Below are 21,921 nucleotides of genomic sequence, written 5' to 3' on the forward strand. Positions count from 1 at the left end.
CTTCATCCTGGGAACCATCCCAACTTTTGAACTATTTCTAATGCCAGTACATCACTTTTTAAAATAACTGTACACACTACTGCAGGTATAGTCTCAGCAACACCTTGTACAGTTGAAGGAAAACTTTTCTATTTTTAAACTCACATCAACTAGCGATAGAGACTCAAATTTTATTTGCCTTCTTAATTACTTGCTGCACCCGTATGATAATTCGTTCCGTGTTTCATACACAAGACCCCTCCATGTGCTCTTTTTTTGGAGTCTCCATATAAATAACGGCCTGCCTTTTGATTCTTCCTGCTACTGAGCATGACCATACACTTTGCTGCATGAAAATGCATCTGCCATGTTTTTGCCCACCAATGTTTACACCTTTGCAGATTGCTCATGTCCTTATCACAATATGGGTACAGGAGAATTAACACAGAACAAACTGTATTCAGCTCTTCTGAATTTCTGATAGTGATGGACTTTGGAAGCTCCATTGTAGGGGCTGAGATGGGGTGGATTTATGTACAGCGAACTCAGTTTCTGTCCCGGACTGAGACGGATTATCTGTTGGAAATACCTTTTATTGGACGTCAGGGGAAATGTTTTCAGGTAGAAACCTCAAACCGAACATCACCATCATCACATGCCAGCCTGACTTGGAACTCTATCGACCGTTCCTTCATTATCACTAGGTGAAATCCTGGAACTCCCAATTTACAGCACTGTAGGAGTCCCGACATGGAGTGATGGTCACTAAATGCCAGTCTCGCTGGTGTCACCCACGTCCTGTGAAAGCTTAAAAAAAAACAAATCTGCACTCCAAACACAACAGGCGGTTAAGTCGGCACATAACTTACTTGCCTCTATTTGTCGAGGCATTGAATACAAGAACAGGGAGGTTATGGTGGAGCTGTATATGACATTACTCGGGCCACAGCTGGAGTACTGTGTGCGGTTCTGATCACTGCATCGTAGAAGGATTGTGACTATTCTGGAGAGGGTACAGAGGAGACTCTCTGGGATGTTCTGAGGATGGAGAAGCTTAACAGTTAACAGAGGCAGAGTACGTTCCAGTGTTCTCTTTGAAGGAGAAGAGGTTGAGGGAGGACCTGATTGAGATCTACAAAATTATGAGAGGCAGACATAGGAATGAGAGGAAGAACTTTTCCTCATTAGTAACAGGATCAATAACAAGGGAGCATAGATGTAAGAGACAGGGCAGTAGCATCAGAGGGTATTTAAGAATAAATTGTTTCAGCCAGAGAGTGGTAGGTATCTGTGTAGAGACGGGAATCATCACAACAAGTTAGAAATATTTTGATGACTGACCACGCGCCAAGTGCTGGGAAAAGCGATTAGAATAGATAGGTAGTTGATGACTGACTTGGACACAATGACCCAAAGGGTCTCTTCCTGTGCTGCATCACTCGATGACTCTCTTGAGAGTCCTTCACATCCTTCTTAATGGCAGGCCCCCAGAAGCAGACACGATGTTCCAACTGAGACCAAACCGCAGGGTCATGCAAACTGAAACATAGCCTGAATCCTGAGGCTGCCCTGGACAAATTGAAATGGAAAACCAAACGGGGGGAATTGCACAGGAGGTCACTCATGACGAGAAAGTCAAATGAATGGTCACTACTTCGGGTGGGACTTCTTTAGAATGAACATTTGCCAGCACCAGCACCAACCAGCCCCTACCTCCATGTGCACTGAATATTCCATCGACCGCTCAGCCATTGTATCCCTGCATGCACTGACATTCAGTCTTGTCTGATTTTAGGGAGAACATGTGCGCTTCGATATAATGCAAATATATTAGCTAAGATTACTTACTATCTCTTAAGTACTTCAGATATATTTAAAGAAAATTATTAACTTAAAACTACTTTAGATACGTTTAAACAAGTGAGTCTCGCGTGATGGCTGGCACTTCAAGATCGATCTCAGTTTCCAGGGCACCCAGTCCGATGGCGAAGTCCAATGGACTGGGAAAACGCCCCAATATTAATAAGGTACTGGACTTGATGTTATGTGCTGAATTGCCTTAATGCTTGGCAGTCACAAACATGTCAAAACCAAGTCTCTGGGTCACTGCAAAATGGCCTATTCTCACGCTGAGGCCAATCTCTTGCAAAATGAAAGCCTGTTCTCACAAATTTCTCCACTCTCCATCTGCTTATTGCCATGTCCAATTAAACCCTAATGATCTGGCTTGGAGGTATCGTTTTTGGATCTATACCTGACATCCCAACCTTTGCAAGCTAATTATACATGTGACAAAGTTTATAAGCCATTATATCAGTAAATAAAAACAAGAAGCAAACAGTCTGAGGGTGGCACGGTGGGTCAGTGGTTAGCACTGCTGCCTCACAGCACCAGGGTCCCAGGTTCGATTCCAGCCTCGGGTGACTGTCTGTGTGGAGTTTGCACATTCTCCCCGTGTCTGTGTGGGTTTCCTCTGGATGCTCCGGTTTTCTCTCTCAGTTCAAAGATGTGCAGGTTAGGGTGAATTGCCCACAGTGTTGGGTCCATTACTCATAGGGAAATGGGTCTGGGTGGGTTGCTGTTCAGAGGGTCGGTGTGGACTTGTTGGGCCGAAGGGCCTGTTTCCACACTGTAGGGAATCGAATCTAATCTAATCCAAAAAAAAATACGCCGGTGCCAATAAAAGCTGCTGAAGCATTGGTGACCACCGGTTAAATACATCCCACTAATTACATACGGTAAGAATTCCTAAATTGTCCACTTTATGAATTAATTGATCACTGCTGTAAGTGATGGCAGATTCTCGCTGCAATATGTCATGGTACACTGCTATCAAACGACAGTGAAGCGTGTTTATAATGTGCAAGGAACACCTGTAGTTTATCAAATGTCCTATATAGAGGTGCCTAGAGTCGTAGAGCATGGAAAGAGACCCTTCAAGCCAACCCGTCCACGCTGACCAAGTTTCTCAAACTAAACTAGTCCTGCTTGCTTGTGTTTAGCCCATATCCCCCTCAACCTTTCCTATTCATGTACCTGTCCATATGTCTTTGAAATGTTGTAACTGTAGTGGAGCAGTTCACAGTTACCAGCTGCTGTTCTTTAATTCTGTATGTTTATTTCCAACAGCATCATGAAGAACATAACTTTTACCACTATACAAGTTGCTGGGCGGTTCTCTCTCTCACTCATCATTAAGATATACTGTATGAGTACTAGTTACACACCTGTGGACAGGGCCAGTTGTGTGAATGGCTGTATCACTGACAGTAATTTCCTTCATGTGCAGGTCGCCCTGCTAGACTGCAATCTACATGGTTCGAAGGTAGGGGTGTGGAAGAGGCACACTGGGCCTTCAGGCTATTGTTCACAACCACCCACCTGTGGGTTTGATTGTTATCATCCAGCCATTTCCCATAAATACAGGTTCCCACAACATACCTCCCAACAGATGGGGCGATAAACTTGCACCATATTTATCACTGTTTACTATTTAAAGTTAAAATAGTAGCATGTCATACTATGGGGTTACAATTAGATTTTAATGCATCACTTCTAAGCATTAAGTTAGCATATGTGAGACTAAATAACCGTTTTCAACAGCACAGAAGTTTGGAAAGCAACGAGGTTGTTAGTTCGTGTGTCAAGTCCCTCTAACAAATTGCACTATGTTCAAATGACTTCTGCATTAAGATCCGCCTAAGTGTGAGGCCCTAGATAGGTATCAGCAAACCTCCAAACCATGTTGGTCAGAGACCAATCTGCTAAATCTCTATGTGCTAATGGCTTGGTCCATACAGCAGCTAATTTGACAGTGAGTTGCCCAACTTTAACAATCCCATTTCGCAAAGTTGCAATATCATTAGAATTTAATGCACCTGTCTCTGTCCCAGCTCCAGCTAGAATGAAACAGAGTACATTACTTCTACTACACCTCTGTAGTGTTAATAGGACAGCAATAGAAGGGTAATTTTTTTTTCCATTAGTTATTTCCACTGTCACAGTCAAAACCATATTTTGTTTTGCCACTGGAATATATGCATCATACAAGTGAAGATGGGGTATCTATAGGTTTTGGATGGGCCCTTCCACTCAGTCCACTGTAAGCTCACACACCAGAATCCATGTCCCATATCTCTCAAACATCTTGACATAAGATGCTAGCTTTGGCTGGCACGGTGGCTGTGGTTAGTGGTACTGCCTCATAGGGCCAGGGACCCGGGTTTGTTTCCATAAGACATAGGAGTGGACATAAGGCCATTCGGCCCATCGAGTCCACTCCGCCATTCAATCATGGCTGATGGGCATTTCAACTCCACTTATCCGCATTCTCCCCGTAGCCCTTAATTCCTCGAGACAACAAGAATCTATCAATCTCTGCCTTGAAGACATTTAGCGTCCCAGCCTCCACTGCACTCTGTGGCAATGAATTCCACAGGCCCACCACTCTCTGGCTGAAGAAATGTCTCCGCATTTCTGTTCTGAATTGACCCCCTCTAATTCTAAGGCTGTGTCCACGGGTCCTAGTCTCCTCACCTAACGGAAACAATTTCCTAGCGTCCACCCTTTCCAAGCCATGTATTATCTTGTCCGTCTCTATTAAGTCTCCCCTTAATCTTCTAAACTCCAATGAATACAATCCCAGGATCCTCAGCCGTTCCTCATATGTTAGACCAACCATTCCAGGGATCATCCATGTGAATCTCCGCTGCACACGTTCCAGTGCCAGTATGTCCTTCCTGAGGTGTGGGGACCAAAACTGGACACAGTACTCCAAATGGGGCCTAACCAGAGCTTTATAAAGTCTCAGTAGCACAATGGTGCTTTTATATTCCAACCCTCGAGATAAGTGACAACATTGCATTCGCTTTCTTAATCACGGACTCAACCTGCATGTTGACCTTAAGAGAATCCTCGACTAGCACTCCCAGATCCCTTTGTACTTTGGCTTTACGAATTTTCTCACCGTTTAGAAAGTAGTTTGTGCTTGTATTCTGTTTTCCAAAGTGCAAGACCTCGCATTTGTTCACATTGAATTCCATCAGCCATTTCCTGGACCACTCTCCCAAACTGTCTAGATCCTTCTGTAGCCTCTCCACTTCCTCAGTACTGCCTGCCTGTCCACCTAACTTCGTATCATCTGCAAACTTCGCTAGAATGCCCCCAGTCCCTTCATCCAGATCATTAATATATAATGCGAACAGCTATGGCCCCAACACTGAACCCTGCGGGACACCGCTTGTCACCGGCTGCCATTCCGAAAAAGAACCTTTTATCCCACTCTCTGCCTTCTGTCAGACAGCCAATCCTCAATCCATCCCAGTAACTCACCTCGAACACCATGGGCCCTCACCTTGCTCAGCAGCCTCCCGTGTGGCACCTTATCAAAGGCCTTTTGGAAATCTAGATAGACCACATCCACTGGGTTTCCCTGGTCTAACCTACTTGTCACCTCTTCAAAGAATACTAACAGGTTTGTCAGACATGACCTCCCCTTACTAAATCCATGTTGACTTGTTCTCATCAGAGTCTGCTCTTCTAAGAATTTAGAAACCTCATCCTTAATGATGGATTCTAGAATTTTCCATCTTTTGTCTTGATCCTTTCTTGAACAAGGGGGTTACAACAGCGATCTTCCAATCATCCGGGACTTTCCCCGACTCCAGTGACTCTTGAAAGATTTCAACCAACGCCTCCGCTATTTCCTCAGCCACCTCTCTCAGAACTCTAGGATGTATCCCATCGGGGCCAGGAGATTTATCAATTTTAAGACTTTTTAGCTTTTCTAGCACTATCTCTTTTGTAATGGCAACCATACTCAACTCAGCCCCCTGACTCCGTTTAATTGTTGGGATATTACTCATGTCTTCCACTGTGAAAACTGACGCAAAGTACTTGTTAAGTTCTCCTGCTATTTCCTTATCTCCCATCACTAGGCTTCCAGCATCAGTTTGAAGTGGCCCAATATCTACTTTTGCCTGTCGTTTGTTTCTTATGTATTGAAAGAAACTTTTACTATAATTTCTAATATTACTAGCTAGCCTACCTTCATATTTGATCCTCTCCTTTCTTATTACTCTCTTTGTTATCCTCTGTTTGTTTTTGTAGCCTTCCCAATCTTCTGATTTCCCACTGCTCTTGGCCACTTTATAGGATCTCTCTTTTTCTTTAATACATTTCCTGACTTCCTTTGTCAGCCATAGCTGTCTAATCTCGGACAACTGTCTGTGTGGAGTTTGCACATCCTCCTCCCAGTGTCTGCGTGGGTTTCCTCCGGGTGCTTCGGTTTCCTCCCACAGTCCAAAGATGTGCAGGTCAGGGTGAATTGGCTGTCCCAAATTGCCCATAATGTTCAAGGTGCATTAGTCAGGGGTAAATGTAGGATAATAGGGCAGGGGAATGAGTCTGGGTAGGTTACTCTTCAGAGGGTCAGTATGGATTTGTTGGCCTGAAGGGCCTTTTTCCACACTGCAGGAATTCTATGGAATAGTAGCCAATCACCATTTAAAAGCAAGACATTACACCAATTTTCATTTGAGCTACTGTTAGATAAGGCCTCCTTTAGACACTGCCTTCTGATAGTCTTATTTCAGGGCAACAGTGAGGTGTAGTTATTGCCATCTAATGTTGCACAGTAATCGAGGGGTATGGTGCGATTCCACGTCATACAGTCATGATGTGGAGGTGCCATAAATTCTGTGCCCTATGACTTTACTCCACTAGCTGCCTCATGAACGAACAGCACTATGAAAGCGTGTCCTTCCAAATGAACCTGTGGGACTATAACCTGGTGTCGTGTGTGATTTTTAACTATGTCACAGAGTAACAGTAGTTGTTTTTTAGTGAACAGTAGCCAGGTGGGATAAAGATGACTAAGTTCCTGTTCCCTGGAGATGGGAGTACGTGGGTTATTACACGTGCATGTAATGTTCAGCAAGGTACTCTCTTCACCCGGTGAACAATGAACATTATTTCGCCTACAGTTATTATTATGACGACTCCATCCTCTAGACCGTATTCTGTGGTGAGATTGTGCAGGTGATGGTAGATCTCGTGTCATTCAAGGCAGGAGGAAACACAGGCACTGCAGCAGTTACCACGTCATCAGTTTGCTGCAACAGAAGGGAGTTTTGTTGTTAGTTTAATATCCGATTCACCATACCATAATCATGCCTACCCCCCCCCACTTTGTTTTTTCTTCCCCCGCCCCGCCCCTCCCCAATCAGGAATATCTTTACCCTATAATAATATCCAATAAATATCTCCCTGTCCCCAGGTATGACTGGCTGGCTGGGATAGTGGATCCAATACCTTGTACCCATTACAGACAGACAACTCTGTCATCCGCTTATGGTCATCTGGGTATCACTTGTCATTGTACTGCTGGAGGTACCCGGGTTGGGAGCGGTTGTCTAGATCGCATTCTACCTGGGGGTAAGACCCACAACCCACCCTGAGCGTCTGCGTGGGTGTCAACCGTTTGCCTCACAAGTCCATTGATATGTTCCAATAACCCTGCAGCGTGTGGGTAACAGGAACTGTGCTACACCCACTGGATCCCATTCTCACATACTGCGCTGCTCACGCTGCAGAACATGACCCGTTGTCAGTTTGTATTTCCACTGGCTCCCCCGTATAATAAGATCAGGATATGGAATCCTTTTACTGTTCTGGCTCAGGTTCCTTTCACACAGGGGTGTACGATTACCAGGTTACCGATTTGGTTCTCAGCCTGGTCAAAATATATCGAAAGGGTTGTTGCAAGATCGAACCACGACCTCGTCAAGTGGAACTGTTCATCTTTTGGCGAGTTTTGAATTGCTCCACAACTTCCTGGGTGATGGCATGCCTCAGTGGGATCCCTTGCTCTGCAGCCCATTGTTTGGTACCTGATACTCAAACTTCCAGACTTGGTGCACACCCACATCTCAAACTGTCCGAGCTCCTCTTCTGCAGTTAGCCACGCGGTGCGCATCCTTTGTAAGGCTATCAACTGTTTTAATTACGCGTAGTCAGTTCAGAGGTGTGTTTGGTCATCGACACGGTACACAGTGATATGAGTGTCGCTGAGCGTCTTGCCAGATCTCCTCCCATAGCTGCTGCCCTCATTAGGGTTTCCCCTATACCCAATGATGATATCCAAACCACCAAAGCATTGGCAACAGCCTGGGGGAATAAGGGAAAACGTGCACCACCCCTGGTTCCGCTTCGAGGGCAAGAACTACAGCTGTTCCTACCACCATGTGACTGAAGCCAACCACACCTTCCTTTTCTATTACTGTCAGCGTCTTTGGGTTAAACACGACGGCTTTCCAGTGCAATGGATCGGACCAGACCCCCTCAATAAGAATGTAGCCGAGACCCTGACATGTCAAGGTAGATGGGAAGTGCGTGTTCCAGATGTGATGCAACCACCCGACAAGAAGGAAAACGCCGTTTATTTCAACACTATAGTTAAAATACAAACAAAAGAAAGAGGAATTTAGAATACTTTGGAAAGGGTGCAGAGGTGATTTACTAGGATGTTGCCTGGTATGGAGGGAATGTCTTATGAGGAAAGGCTGAGGGACTTGAGGCTGTTTTCATTCGAGAGAAGGTTGAGAGGTGACTTAGTAGAGACACATAGGATAATCAGAGGGTTAGATAGGGTGGACAGGGAGAGCCTTTTTCCAAGTATGGGGACAGCGAGCACGAGGGAGCATAGCTTTAAATTGAGGGGTGATAGATATAGGACAGATATCAGAGGTAGTTTCTTTACTCAAAGAGTAGTAAAGGTATGGAATGCTTTGCCTGCAATGGTAGTAGATTTTCCAACTTTAAGTACATTTGAGTCGTCATTGGATAAGCATACGGACATACATGGAATAGTGTAGGTTAGATAGGCTTCAGATTGGTATGACAGGTTGGCGCAACATCGAGGGCCAAAGGGCCTGTACTGCGCTGAAATGTTCTATGTTCTACAACTTAATTATTGGAAAACTTACCTGAATAATAGATACAGCACCTATTACTAATTAATTGTTCCACTACATTAACATCCCATAAACACACCCCTTGGCAACAAGGTACATTCGGACATGGCTTCTCACATGTTGTTTTCCAATCCAGGGGGAAACAGCATCACAAGATTCCACGGAAAGTCACAGTTAGGAATCACTTGCTGAAACTTCAACTCGTCTGAGCCCGGAACAGCTTCCGACTGCAACAGCTTTTATAAAAAAAACCTGGAGAGCCTGATCTGAGAGAACTGGCCGCACCCCTTCCATCATCACAACTGTTATTAAAAACAACCCTGAAGGCTTCCTCTGATGGTTGACGAAAGCCCGTAGCCACTTCGGCATCTCTGCTTTTACAGCCTCTCTTCAAAAAAAAAACACTTGGGATAAAATAATATTTATAAAGCGACAGCATGGTCACACCAGTGACATTTGCCATTACAAAAGGTTGCAGAACCATCGGTAAGACCAAGAACACTTTGCATTGTCTGCATTTAACCGTCCAAATGGTAAACCCCATTTTACCGGCAAATTAGCAATAGGGTCAGACGGTGGCAGTATATCATTATCTCTGGGATGCTTGGCAATCCTTTCATGGAGACTTGAAACTCTGCCCTGTCCCTGGGCAGGGCTATCCACAGTCTACCACTTTGATTGCATTGTGGAGCTTTGTTGCAATCACACTCTCTTATTGAGGGTAGTCTCAGACGACACCCAAGTCGAGACGGTGAACACTGGCCTTAAAAGGATTTTATCGATCCCCAGGCAATCCCTCAGTTTCCGCAAGTTTGGATGCAAACACAGGAGATCTGGTTAGTGCGTTTGCAGATGATACCAACATTGGTGGTGTCGTGGACAGCGAAGGAGGTCAGCTCAGGATTCAATGGGACCTTGAACAGATGGGCCATTGGGCTGAAGAGTGAGGTGCTGCATTTTGGAAAGGCAAATCACGGCAGGAAGTATACATTTAATGGTAAGGTTCGGGGGTGGTGGGGGGGGTTCACCAAACAAAGCAACCTTGGGGTGGAGGTCCATGGCTGCTTGGAAATGGAGTTACAGGTAGATAGGATAGTGACGACAGCATTTGGTACGCTTACCTTTATTGATCAGTGCATTAGTATAGGAGTTGGGAGGTCATGTTGTGGTTGTGTAGAACATTGGTAAGACCACTTTGGGAATACTGCATTCAGTTCTGGTCTTCTTGCTAATAGGAAAGACGTTAAACTTGAAAGAGTTCAGAGAAGATTTATAAAAATGTTGTGAGGATTTAAAGATTTGACTTATAGGAGAGGCTGAATAGGCTGGGGCTATTTTCCTTGGGACTGTCTGAGGCTGAGGGGTGACCTTATAGACGTTTATAAAATCATGAGGAGCCATGGATAGAATGAATCGACAAGGTAGGTGAGTCCAAAACTAGATGGCACAGGTTCAAGGTGATTTAACAAGGTAACGTTTTCATGCAGAGAGTGATATGTATATGGAGCGAGTTGCCAGAGGAAGTGATGGAGGCTGGTACAATTACAACATTTAAAATGCATCTGGATAGTATATCAATAAGAAGGGTTTAGAGGTGAGGATCTGAAACCTGAATACAGGCTGAGGTAACTAGTTGTTGTCAGGAACAACCACTAACACAAGCTCTTAATAACTTCAGCAGCAATAAAATGGCTCCTCAACGCAAATAATATGACAAAATGGCTTCCAGGCTGCAAATTGACAATTCTGCGAAAAGCTGCATAAAATGGCTTTTAATTCTGTTATAGTTGCATAATTGACTAACCACGGTCTGCTTCAATAGAGATTAGCAGGCAATGCTCCCTTTACTGCATTGAAATAACTAGACAAGATCAGACATTACTGGCCAGCCTAACTGACCTTCAAATGCAGGTGCAAAGACTCGGTTTGTGAGATAAGGGTGGCCTGAGCTTTGGAAAAATAAAGTTGGTTCCCAGGAAATATCACTGAACCAAGTAACGGTCAAATAAAACTATGTTGTAAATTGATTGGTAATTGTCTGAATGTACTATACGATCATGGCCTGTACCTTGCTTTGAGAAAACGTATAAAACGTCTATGTTTTAAGTCAAGTGTGCAGCTCCTCCGAGGAATACAGATGTACACGACCACTGTGTTTCTGGACGATCTGTGCCCGGCCGTGTGAAGAAATAAAGTTTTAGAGAACCAGACTGATTGTTCCGTGATCGGTCAATAACACTCACAGAGAGACCCCCCCCAACCCAGGCGGGTCCAGATCCTTATCTGATACTCTTGACTCTGACTCGGTACAGACGGACAGACTGTGGGCAGCGGTGTAACAGCCTTGAGTCCTCCACTATTGAGTGTTGAGGAAGGCCGGCCAAACGTGAGTATTTTCTTCGTTTGGTTTTCCTCACATTCAAGTCGCAGTTGACTCGACTCCTCGCTGCTTATTATCTCAGTCCAGCCTGAGAAGGATCGGCCTTGATAAGAATTCATCAGAAAAGATTAAAAAAACGAGTCGGGGACTCCCACTAACAGGTCAGGGATCTGCAGATCAGGATCCAAATAGAGTCAGGGACTCCCACTAACAGGTCAGGGATCTGCAGATCAGGATCCAAATAGAGTCAGGGACTCCCACTAACAGGTCAGGGATCTGCAGATCAGGATCCAAATAGAGTCAGGGACTCCCACTAACAGGTCAGGGATCAGCAGAAGGACATACTTCAAATGAGTCGAGGACTCAAATTTCGTCAAATTGGTGTTGTCTAAATTGATTTTCAAATTATTCTGTGAAAGACAAAACAAAGAAGTATCGCGATATGTTACAAAGAGACTGTCAGGGTTATAGAATGTTTTGCAGAGATCATTAGTCTTGTTGTTCGTTGTCAGGTTGTTGATTAGTGTAAGGTTTAGGTTCGAGATTATTTTCTCTGTTGTATCTGTTCAGCTTGGCTTGTCTTGCTTTGCTGCTTTGTCTTCTGTCTGTCTGTTATGGTTTTGTTCTGTTTGTTTTGGTGTTTGTTCTCTGTTTGTGAAATATAGAGGGTGGCTGCTGCTTTTGTCGCATTAAAAAAGAAAGCCAGCCAGTGATACAATTCTCGCACACTCGGTTAAGCAGCAATGCGCCACAGCCAGGGTTTATGAGGCTAAACTCCCTAACTTTGACTGTTTTGGAATGTCAATGCCTCATCACCCTTAAAATGTTCATGTGTGTGTCTGAGTGAGTGAGTGAGAGAGAGAGAGAGAATCGACGCTGATTCTCTGCAGCTTGCAGAAAGTTAAATGCACATTTGCTTTTTGGGATTGAATGTTTGTGATCTGTTCCCTGGAGCTAGAGATCTGGGACTGTTTTGAATTTGATTTGCATTTTGGGAATTTAACATAATTTCTTTTAAGGTGAATGATTTCTTTTAAGGTGAAGGATCCATCAGTGATTACAAAATGAAATATTAACCCCTGTTCTTCTTACAGGCCATGATGGAAGTGGGTACTGCAGATGCCCGAGATTAGAGTCAAGATTTAAATGGTGCTGGAAAAGCACAGCAGGTCAGGCAGCATCCGAGGAGCAGGAAAATCGATGTTTCGGGCAAAAGCCCTTCTTACAGGCCATGACTACTCTACTGTAAATTTCTAACTAATCACTTTTATGCTTACGTGAAAGCCAACCTTATTTAATTTCAAACCAGTTTAATACAGAGGAAGACAACATTATAATCTTTATTTAAAAAGTCTTCTCCTTTGATTCTGCACCATTCGACATCAGTATAAACTTGCTCTCAAATTCCCCAGTATTTCACGCTAATGCCAAAGATCATTTTCACCCCCCTCACCCAGACGTGTTGTACTAATCAAAGAATTGACCAAAGGAAGCAAAGCAGTAGCACGAAATCTGGGCCTCGGGTGCAGAATCATTCTGTTCCAGGATAAGAGCAGGTCTCTGCTCAATTTTAGTTATAACCTCAACCTAACATTGAGGAAAATCACTTCAGACTTGAACATTTGCTCATTGAGTGGAGGAATTGCATGAACCTTATTTAATTTAGTTAAATTTTGTAAAACTGGAAGTATAAAGATAGATCCAAAATACCAATAGCATTGTTTTCAGAAAATGATACTAGCAGATTTAATTTTTGTTTCAGACTCGTTTGTTTCCACTTAATTTTAAGACTGTGTTTCATTGGTGATTATGGTGTGCCAGTTGTAGCTTTATTTTATATCAATTCCCCTCCCTCAATGACAACTGAAGTTTCAGTTCAACACTAGGTTGTGATAAATCATGTAACAAAATTAACATCCTATTATTAGGATGGGCGGCACGGTGGCACATTGCTGCCTCACAGCGCCAGAGACCCGGGTTCAATTCCCGCCTCAGGCGACTGACTGTGTGGAGTTTGCACATTCTCCCAGTGTCTGCGTGGGTTTCCTCCGGGTGCTCCGGTTTCCTCCCACAGTCCAAAGATGTGCAGATCAGGTGAATTGGCCATGTTAAATTGTCCGTAGTGTTAGGTAAGGGGTAGATGTAGAGGTATGGGTGGGTTGCGCTTCGGCGGGGCGGTGTGGACTTGTTGGGCCGAAGGGCCTGTTTCCACACTGTAAGTAATCTAATCTAATCTATTAACATCTGTGTCTTTGGATTCGGCCATTATTCATGCATTAAAGGTTTGTTGGTTCTCATGTGAGTAGACAAGACCTTTTAATGCAGCTGCAGTCATTTCATGGCCTATAGCGTATATTAAGGAACCTAATCTGGGATTTACATTAAGGGACTCGAACCAGGTAACTGTAATGGATTTCAGAGTTGGAAACTGTATACATTTTACATTTTAAATATTGAATACTGAATAAATGAATTTCCAGTTTATACTGATGACTTTTAAAATGTTTTAGTCACTTGTTTAATTTCCACCTCTGAATTACAGACAATGATTATTTTATTTGTTTTGTTTTAATAATTAATTGTATTAGCCCTGAATCACAAAATCAGAATTAATTGGCAGGATCGCTTGGTTTGATTCCTTTACACATCGTCAGTGACCTGTCTCATTGCCTCATGGGTAATTTGAAGCATGGCTGCATTAATTCATTACTAACTACAGAATGGAAGGAATTGCTGGCCAGTTGAAGGAATTCTGCATGTCTTTGGGGGATGGAGGTTATATATGGATGGAGCATGAAACTCCCAAAAGCTGGGAGGGGTTCGGAGCTGACTGCGAATGGGTAGATGAATAAAGTAAAAGGGACATGAGAAACAGTGTAAGGCCACGATGACTGAGGAATATACAAACAGGGTTAAAGCAACTACGCTGTAAAATAAAGAACATAGATTCTACTTGGAATCCCGAGCCTACGTCTGGCATACCGACCCTATTTGAGGATGGGGATTTTATTCTTGGATACCCACTGAGCCCCTAACAAATACAAGAAGGGTAGTAGGGATATTCCAGATAACTACAGGCCAGTGAGTCTGATATCATTGGTGGGAAAGTTGCTGGAGAAGGTACCGAGGGATAAAATCTATTTATATTTGGAAATGAATGGGCTTATCCGTGATAGGCAACATGGTTTTGTGCAGGGGAGATTGTGCCTTACCAACTTAATAGCGTTAGAACATAGAACAGTACAGCACAGAACAGGCCCTTCAGCCCACGATGTTGTGCCGACCATTGATCCTCATGTATGCACCCTCAAATTTCAGTGACCATATGCATGTCCAGCAGTCTCTCAAATGTCCCCAATGATCTTGCTTCCACAACTGCTGCTGGCAACGCATTCCATGCTCTCACAACTCTCTGTGTAAAGAACCTGCCTCTGACATCCCCTCTATACTTTCCTCCAACCAGCTTAAAACTATGACCCCTCGTGTTAGCCATTTCTGCCCTGGGAAATTGTCTCTGGTCATCGACTCTATCTATGCCTCTCATTATCTTGTACACCTCAATTAAGTCCCCTCTCCTCCTCCTTTTCTCCAATGAAAAAAGTCCAAGCTCAGTCAACCTCTCTTCATAATATAAGCCCTCCAGTCCAGGCAGCATCCTGGTAAACCTCCTCTGAACCCTCTCCAAAGCATCCACATCTTTCCTATAACAGGGTGACCAGAACTGGACGCAGTATTCCAAGTGCGGTTTAACCAAAGTTTTATAGAGCTACAACAAGATCTCACGACTCTTAAACTCAATCTGCCTGTTAATGAAAGCCAAAACACCATATGCTTTCTTAACAACCCTGTCCACTTGGGTGGCCATTTTAAGGGATCTATATACCTGCACACCAAGATCCCTCTGTTCCTCCACACTGCCAAGAATCCTATCCTTAATCCTGTACTCAGCTTTCAAATTCGATCTTCCAAAATGCATCACCTCACATTTATCCAGGTTGAACTCCATCTGCCACCTCTCTGCCCATCTCTGCATCCTGTCAATGTCCCACTGCAGCCTACAACAGCCATCTAACTGTCAACAACACCTCCAACCTTTGTGTCGTCTGCAAACTTGCTGACCCATCCTTCAATCCCCTCATCCAAGTCATTAATAAAAATTACAAACAGTAGAGGCCCAAGGACAGAGCCCTGTGGAACACCACTCACCAGACTTCCAGGGAGAATATTTTCCTTCTACTACCACTTGCTGTCTTCTGTTGGCCAGCCAATTCTGTATCCAGACAACTAAGTTCCCCTGTATCCCATTCCTCCTGACCTGAATGAGCCTATCATGGGGAACCTTATCCAATGCCTTGAGGAAGTCCATATACACCATATCCACAGCTCGACCCTCATCAACTTGTCTAGTCACATCCTCAAAGAACTCGATAAGGTTTGTGAGGCATGACCTGCCCCTCACAAAGCCGTGTTGACTGCATTTAATCAAGCCATGCTCTTCCTATCCCTCAGAATCCTTTCTAACACCTTGCAGACAACAGACGTGAGACTTGCTGGTCTGTAATTGCCGGGGATTTCCCTATTTCCTTTCTTGAAGAGAGGAATTACATTTGCCTCTGTCCAGTCCTCATGTACAACTCCAGTGGAGAGCGAGGATGCAAAGATCTTCGCAAGTGGTGAAGCAATTGCATTTCTCATTTCCCAACGCAGCTGAGGACAAATCTGGTCCGGGCCTAGCAACTTGTCAATCTTAATGTTTGACAAAATTTTCAACACAACAGCTTCCTCTATTTCTATCCATTCCAGCATGTACACCTGCTCTTCAAAGGTTTCATTCACTACAAAGTGAGTTTCTTTCGTAAAGACAGAAGCAAAAAATTCACTTAGGGCTTCACCTACCTCCTTAGATTCCACACACAAGTTCCCTATGCTATCCCTGATCGGCCCTACTCTTTCTTTGACCATTCTCTTATTCCTCACATAAGTGTAAAATGCCTTTGTGTTCTCCCTTATCCGTTCTGCCAAGCCTTTCTCGTGCCCCCTCCTGGCTCTCCTCAGACCATTTTTAAGTTCCTTCCTCGCCTGCCTGTAATCCTCTAGAGCTGAGCTTGACCCTTGCTTCCTCCACCTTATGTAAGCTACCTTCTTCCTTTTGACGAGAAACTCCACCACGCTCGTCATCCAAGGTTCCTTTATCTTACCCCTTCTTGCCTGTCTCAGAGGGACATATTTATTCATCACTCGCCAACAACTGTTCCTTAAACAGTCTCCACATGTCTATAGTGCCTTTACCATGGAACAATTGCTCCCAGTCCATGCTTCCTAACTCATGTCTAATCATGTTCTTTGAGGAAGTAACCAAATTGTTAGATGAAGGAAGGGCTGTTGATTTCATATACATGGGACTTTAGTAAGGCGTTTGATAAGGCTCCCCACGCTAAACTAATGGAAAAAGTGAAGTCACATGGTGTGCAGGGTGTTCTAGCTAGGCGGATAAAGAACTGGTTGAGCAACAGGAGACAGAGAGTAGTAGTTGAAGGGAGTTTTTTGAAATGGAAAAAGGTGACCAAGTGGCAGATGGAGTTCAATCCAGACAATGTGAGGTGATGCATTTTGGGAAATCTAATTCTAGAGCGAACTATACTGTAAATGGAAGAGATCTGGGAGTTCAGGTTCATTGTACCCTTAAGGTGGCCGCATAGGTGGATAGAGTGGTCAAGAAGGCATATAGTATGCTTGCCTTCATCGGACGGGGTATTGAGTATAAGAGCTGACAGGTCATGTTAAAATTGTACAAGACATTGGTTCAGCCGTATTTAGAATACTGTGTATAGTTCTGGTCGCCACATTAGCAAAAGGATGTGGATGCTTTGGAGAGGGGGCAGAGAAGGTTTACGAGGATGTTGCCTGGTATAGAAGGTACTAGCTATGAAGAGAGGTTGAATAGGTTAGGATTGTTTTCATTGGAAAAAAAAAGAGATTGAGGGGGGAACCTGTCTGAGGTTTACAAACTCATGAAGGGTATAGACAGGGTAGATAGAGACAAGCTTTTTTCCCAGAGTGAAGGATTCAATAACGAGAGGTCACGTGCTCAAGGTGAGAGGTGAAAAGTTCAAGGGGGATACACGCGGCAAGTACTTCACACAGAGGGTGGTGGGCGCTTGGAACGCTTTGCCAGCAGAGGTGGTAGAGGCAGGTACAGTAGATTCATTTAAGGTGTGTGTGGACAGACGCATGAGTAGATGGGTAGCAGAGGGATACAGATGCTTAGGAATTAGGTGATAGGTTTAGACAGTGGATTTGGATCGGCTCAGGCTTGGAGGGCCGAAGGGCCTGTACCTGGGTTGTAAATTTTCTTTGTTCTTTGTATCTCCTGATTGTGCATGCGTGCTGGACACACACACACACACACACACACACACACACACCCCTTTATTACAAACCTTTCCTTCTTTTGAAAATGAAACATCCTGTCTTTATAGCTGCTATCATGGGGATGAATGGCCTGCGCCATCCTAAACCAGGGCCCATCCCGGGAATTAAGTTATGTTAATGAAGCACGCCCCTGACTGCAAGCCCAAACCGGCCCAATTTGCTCAATATGTCCAAGGGTGATACAGATATAAATGCAGCAAAATTCTGGGAGTAGCCTGAATATGAATGGCTTGTGTTACAAGACTGAAATATGTGGCTATCTGTCTGACAGAAGTGGTAAATAATTGAAAAAATAATCAAAAAGCTTAATCACCTTTGTTTAACCCGATGCTTTTGCCATGTTGAACTCCTGGTGTCACTGACATGATCCAGACGTACAATATGAACCAGTCCAGGAATTTCCAGTCACAAATGAGGTGAGCGGTGGGTTTTCTACTGGGATGGCCAGAACCAGACTGAACCACGGTTTATATCCAGCACCCTCGCGATCCCAAATGCCAAGTTCCAGCCCTGACAGGGTTGATTGGGACCAGGATACTCACTGGGGGCAGAATCTACCTTTGGGCGGCACGGTGGCACAGTGGTTGGCACTGCTGCCTCACAGCGCCAGAGAACCGGGTTCAATTCCCACCTCAGGCGACTCTCTGTGTGGAGTTTGCACATTCTCCCCGTGTCTGCGTGGGTTTCCTCCGGGTGCTCCGGTTTCCTCCCACAGTCCAAAAAATGTGCAGGTCAAGTGAATTGGTCATGCTAAATTGCCCTTAGTGTTAGGTGCAGGGGCAAACGTAGGGAAATAGGTCTGGGTGGGTGCGCTTCGGCGGGTCGGTGTGGACTTGTTGGGCCGAAGGGCCTGTTTCCACACTGTAAGTAATCTAATCTAATCTAAAATCTAATCTAGATGCCCACCCAGCGACCACTGCTGGGCAATCTTTTCCCGAGGAGCCCCTCAGGAAATGGGGGCAGGCAGACTCCTGCATTATACCTTTGAAACTGGAAACAAGACAGCAAAATCCCTCAGGGACAAATGGCAAGCCCTTGCTTGAACTCTGGAAATGTGGTCACTGGGGAGTGATGCATCTTTAATATTACCTTGGTGCTAACGTGGGGAATCGACATGCTTGCGTCCCAGCAAAAGGAAAATCCAGTTATATACACTGACTCTTCATTTGTTTTTGGTGTGACCCACGATTTTGGAGCCTTGTGGGAACATAAAGGATTTTTAACCCCCACAGGGCAGTGTTATAGTAATGCTGTATTGTCCAATCAATCCGGCAGTTATCAAGGTGTTCAGCTCATGCTGAGGCAACTGATCCAGTTTCCACAGTAATGGGCAGGTGGATGCTGCTGCCAAGAGGCAGCCTTACGCCCCAAACGTCTGGTCCCATTGGGCCTCCAGCAAAACCCGGACAGAGACAATACGGGGGTCAGGGTGAATTGGCCCAGTTAAAATTGCCCATAGTGTTACGTGCATTAGTCAGAGGGAAATGGGACTGGGTGGGTTACTCTTCAGAGGGTCGGTGTGAACTTGTTGGGCCAAAGGGCCTGTTTCCACACTGTAGGGAATCTAATCTAATGGACAGGTATGCCAGACCCTGGGGAAGGTACAGAAATCACAGGGGTAGCCCCCTGCTGAAGAGCACAAACTATGGCCTCAAATGGGGTACTCCCTCGATACTTAAATCGAAACGTGGGTGACCCCTGCTTGTTTTCCTTCTTTGCTACTGCCTATTTTAGTTAATGATGTGCATTTTATATACACTTGGGTAAGAGGGGAATGGTTTATACTCTGTTATAATGGATATGCCATGGCCTCCAACCTCAATGGGAGGGGCCCTTTCCAGGTTCTCCTCACCACCCCCTTACTGCTGATAAGGTCACCGGGCACCTCGATCATTGCAAGGTCATCGGACGAGCCCCTTGCAAGTGGGGAGATGAAGAAGATCGAACTTGGCCTGCTTATAGGGACTCTTCATCGCTGGCATTAATGCTCAAGAAGGGACTATTTACCAGAGCAATCCTGAGCAACCAGAGACTGTATACCATTTATGCTGAAAAGATATCCTTACGTGCCAAGAGACTGATTCCTTTGATGCATGGAATATTACCAAGAACGACTGTCGCAACTGTCAACTGCATCAAGAAGATCAGATAGTTGGTTTACAGGGCAAGTCTCAGCGGTCTTTACCCTGTCAAGGTGTTGTGTGCCAGTTTAATTTCAGTTGTGCTATGGGCGGCCCTGGTAAGCCTTGCCCCTATTCAAAGAGGTCTAAATTGGCACGTCGTGGAAGAGAAAAGGAGGAAATGTTATCTTTCACTAACAATTTGTTTCTTCAAAGTCACAACAAAATATTCGGCCGGGATGAAGTGGTCTGTTACGGCCTCACATCAGCAAAGGACTCTTTGACCCCTTGCCCCCTCCCGAATCCCAACGATGGAGTATGGAATACTCCTCAGGTGTTTACCGGGCATAATGTTTCCTCTGACCGTTACTTACCCCCACCTGCTAGTTGCTTGTTTACTTCCTCTAATAAGTCCAGGGTAGCCTATCCCAATTGTTACGACGGTACAGGATGGAGGTGCGTTTACGTGAATGTGACTAAGACTATTCCATGCGTCATGGTCAAATGTACCAACCACCACTGCTCCCCTGTGGGGCCTCGCATCTCATGTGTAGGCCGACGGGAGGAGTGTGTCCCTGTTATTACCAGTGTTCAGGCTCTTCATGGTATGGATAATGGCACCACCCATTCGCTATGAGACCCCTAACAGCACCTCCAGCTTCCCAATTGTGGGATGGAAGGAACCATTCTGGGACAACGACCGCATCTCTTGCCGAATGACGTACCTCTTTTTATTGAGCAGCTTTCACCCTAAGCACCCAGGGCGACCATACTTTGTAGCCATGGACAACTCGCACTTGGGGAAGTCACAAACACAGGCCGGCTTCTTATTGGGAAGCCCCCTCCATTATCTACACTAAATCCGGTTATTATATTTTTCAGCCAAGGCAAAGCGACCAATTTCCTTGTTCTTGATGAAATAGGTACTCCCCGTGCTGTAGCTCTCGGGACACTTTTCCCAACTACTGTTCCCTGTAGTTTGGGCAGCATGGTGGCACAGTGGTTAGCACTGCTGCCTCAAAGCGCCAGAGACCCGGGTTCAATTCCCGCCTCAGGCGACTCTCTGTGTGGAGTTTGCACATTCTCCCCGTGTCTGCGTGGGTTTCCTCCGGGTGCTCCGGTTTCCTCCCACACTCCAAAGATGTGCAGGTTAGGGTGAATTGGCCAGGCTAAATTGCCTGTAGTGTTAGGTAAGGGGTAGATGTATGGGTGGGTTACGCTTCGGCGGGGCGGTGTGGGCTTGTTGGGCCGGAGGGCCTGTTTCCACACTGTAAGTAATCTAATCTAATCTGTCCATCTACTTGGGAATGGGGTTGGGATTTCCCTACCAAATTTCACCTGAATTCTGCGTGCACTGGAGGGGTGCTAAGGCATTGGGCAACAGTAAAGCTCAGCCTGTGGGCCATGCATTTCTTAGTACCTTTTCCTTATTCTGCAGGAATTATTAGCCATCAAAACGCAAACTACCTTATTTACGGCCTCACCCTCTTGGGCAATGAGACCGCCTCGGCCCTGGCAGGAGTGAAGCACACGCTCTCAGAATTACCTCTATTTTCCCAGCAAAACCGGTGCCCCCTCGACGACCTACTCACCAAAGAGGGTGGGGTTTGCGCCATAGTAAAGGGCAAATGCATGATGGGGGTTAATGACTTCATCGAGAACATTACCAAGCATGTAGGTAACATCCGCGTCTTCGTCAGACAAATGACAGAAGGCACTGGACGGGGAGATTGGGCTTTTGGCTCATGCTACAACTGGTTGACAAATCTGGCCATGTCTTATTTTAACTTGTCTCTTTGCTACTGTTAAATGTATTATTGCCAAGCTAATAACTTCTGTTGACAACATCGGCTCCCCCCAAAAAAATACGTATTTTCCGCCCAAACGAAGATGAGGAGGAGCGGTTGCCTACCCCAGCATCCTCGGAGGAGGAAGGTGCATGGCAGCCTCTCACATTCATTCGAATGGACCGATCTAATCTATGCTCTCTCATCCTATGGTGTGGTCATGGAATGACCAAGGCGGGGGGAGAGGGGCT

The 21,921-nt window shown here is 45.1% G+C and overlaps 1 pseudogene; it reads right to left on the minus strand.

Annotated features, from left to right (window-relative positions):
• Positions 1-2,273: 2,273 nt before the first annotated feature.
• LOC140460073 (uncharacterized) overlaps positions 2,274-21,921 on the minus strand; it is a 52,610-nt pseudogene continuing 32,962 nt past the window's right edge.

Source organism: Chiloscyllium punctatum, chromosome 36 (genome assembly GCF_047496795.1).
Source record: "Chiloscyllium punctatum isolate Juve2018m chromosome 36, sChiPun1.3, whole genome shotgun sequence".
NCBI lineage: Eukaryota > Metazoa > Chordata > Chondrichthyes > Orectolobiformes > Hemiscylliidae > Chiloscyllium > Chiloscyllium punctatum.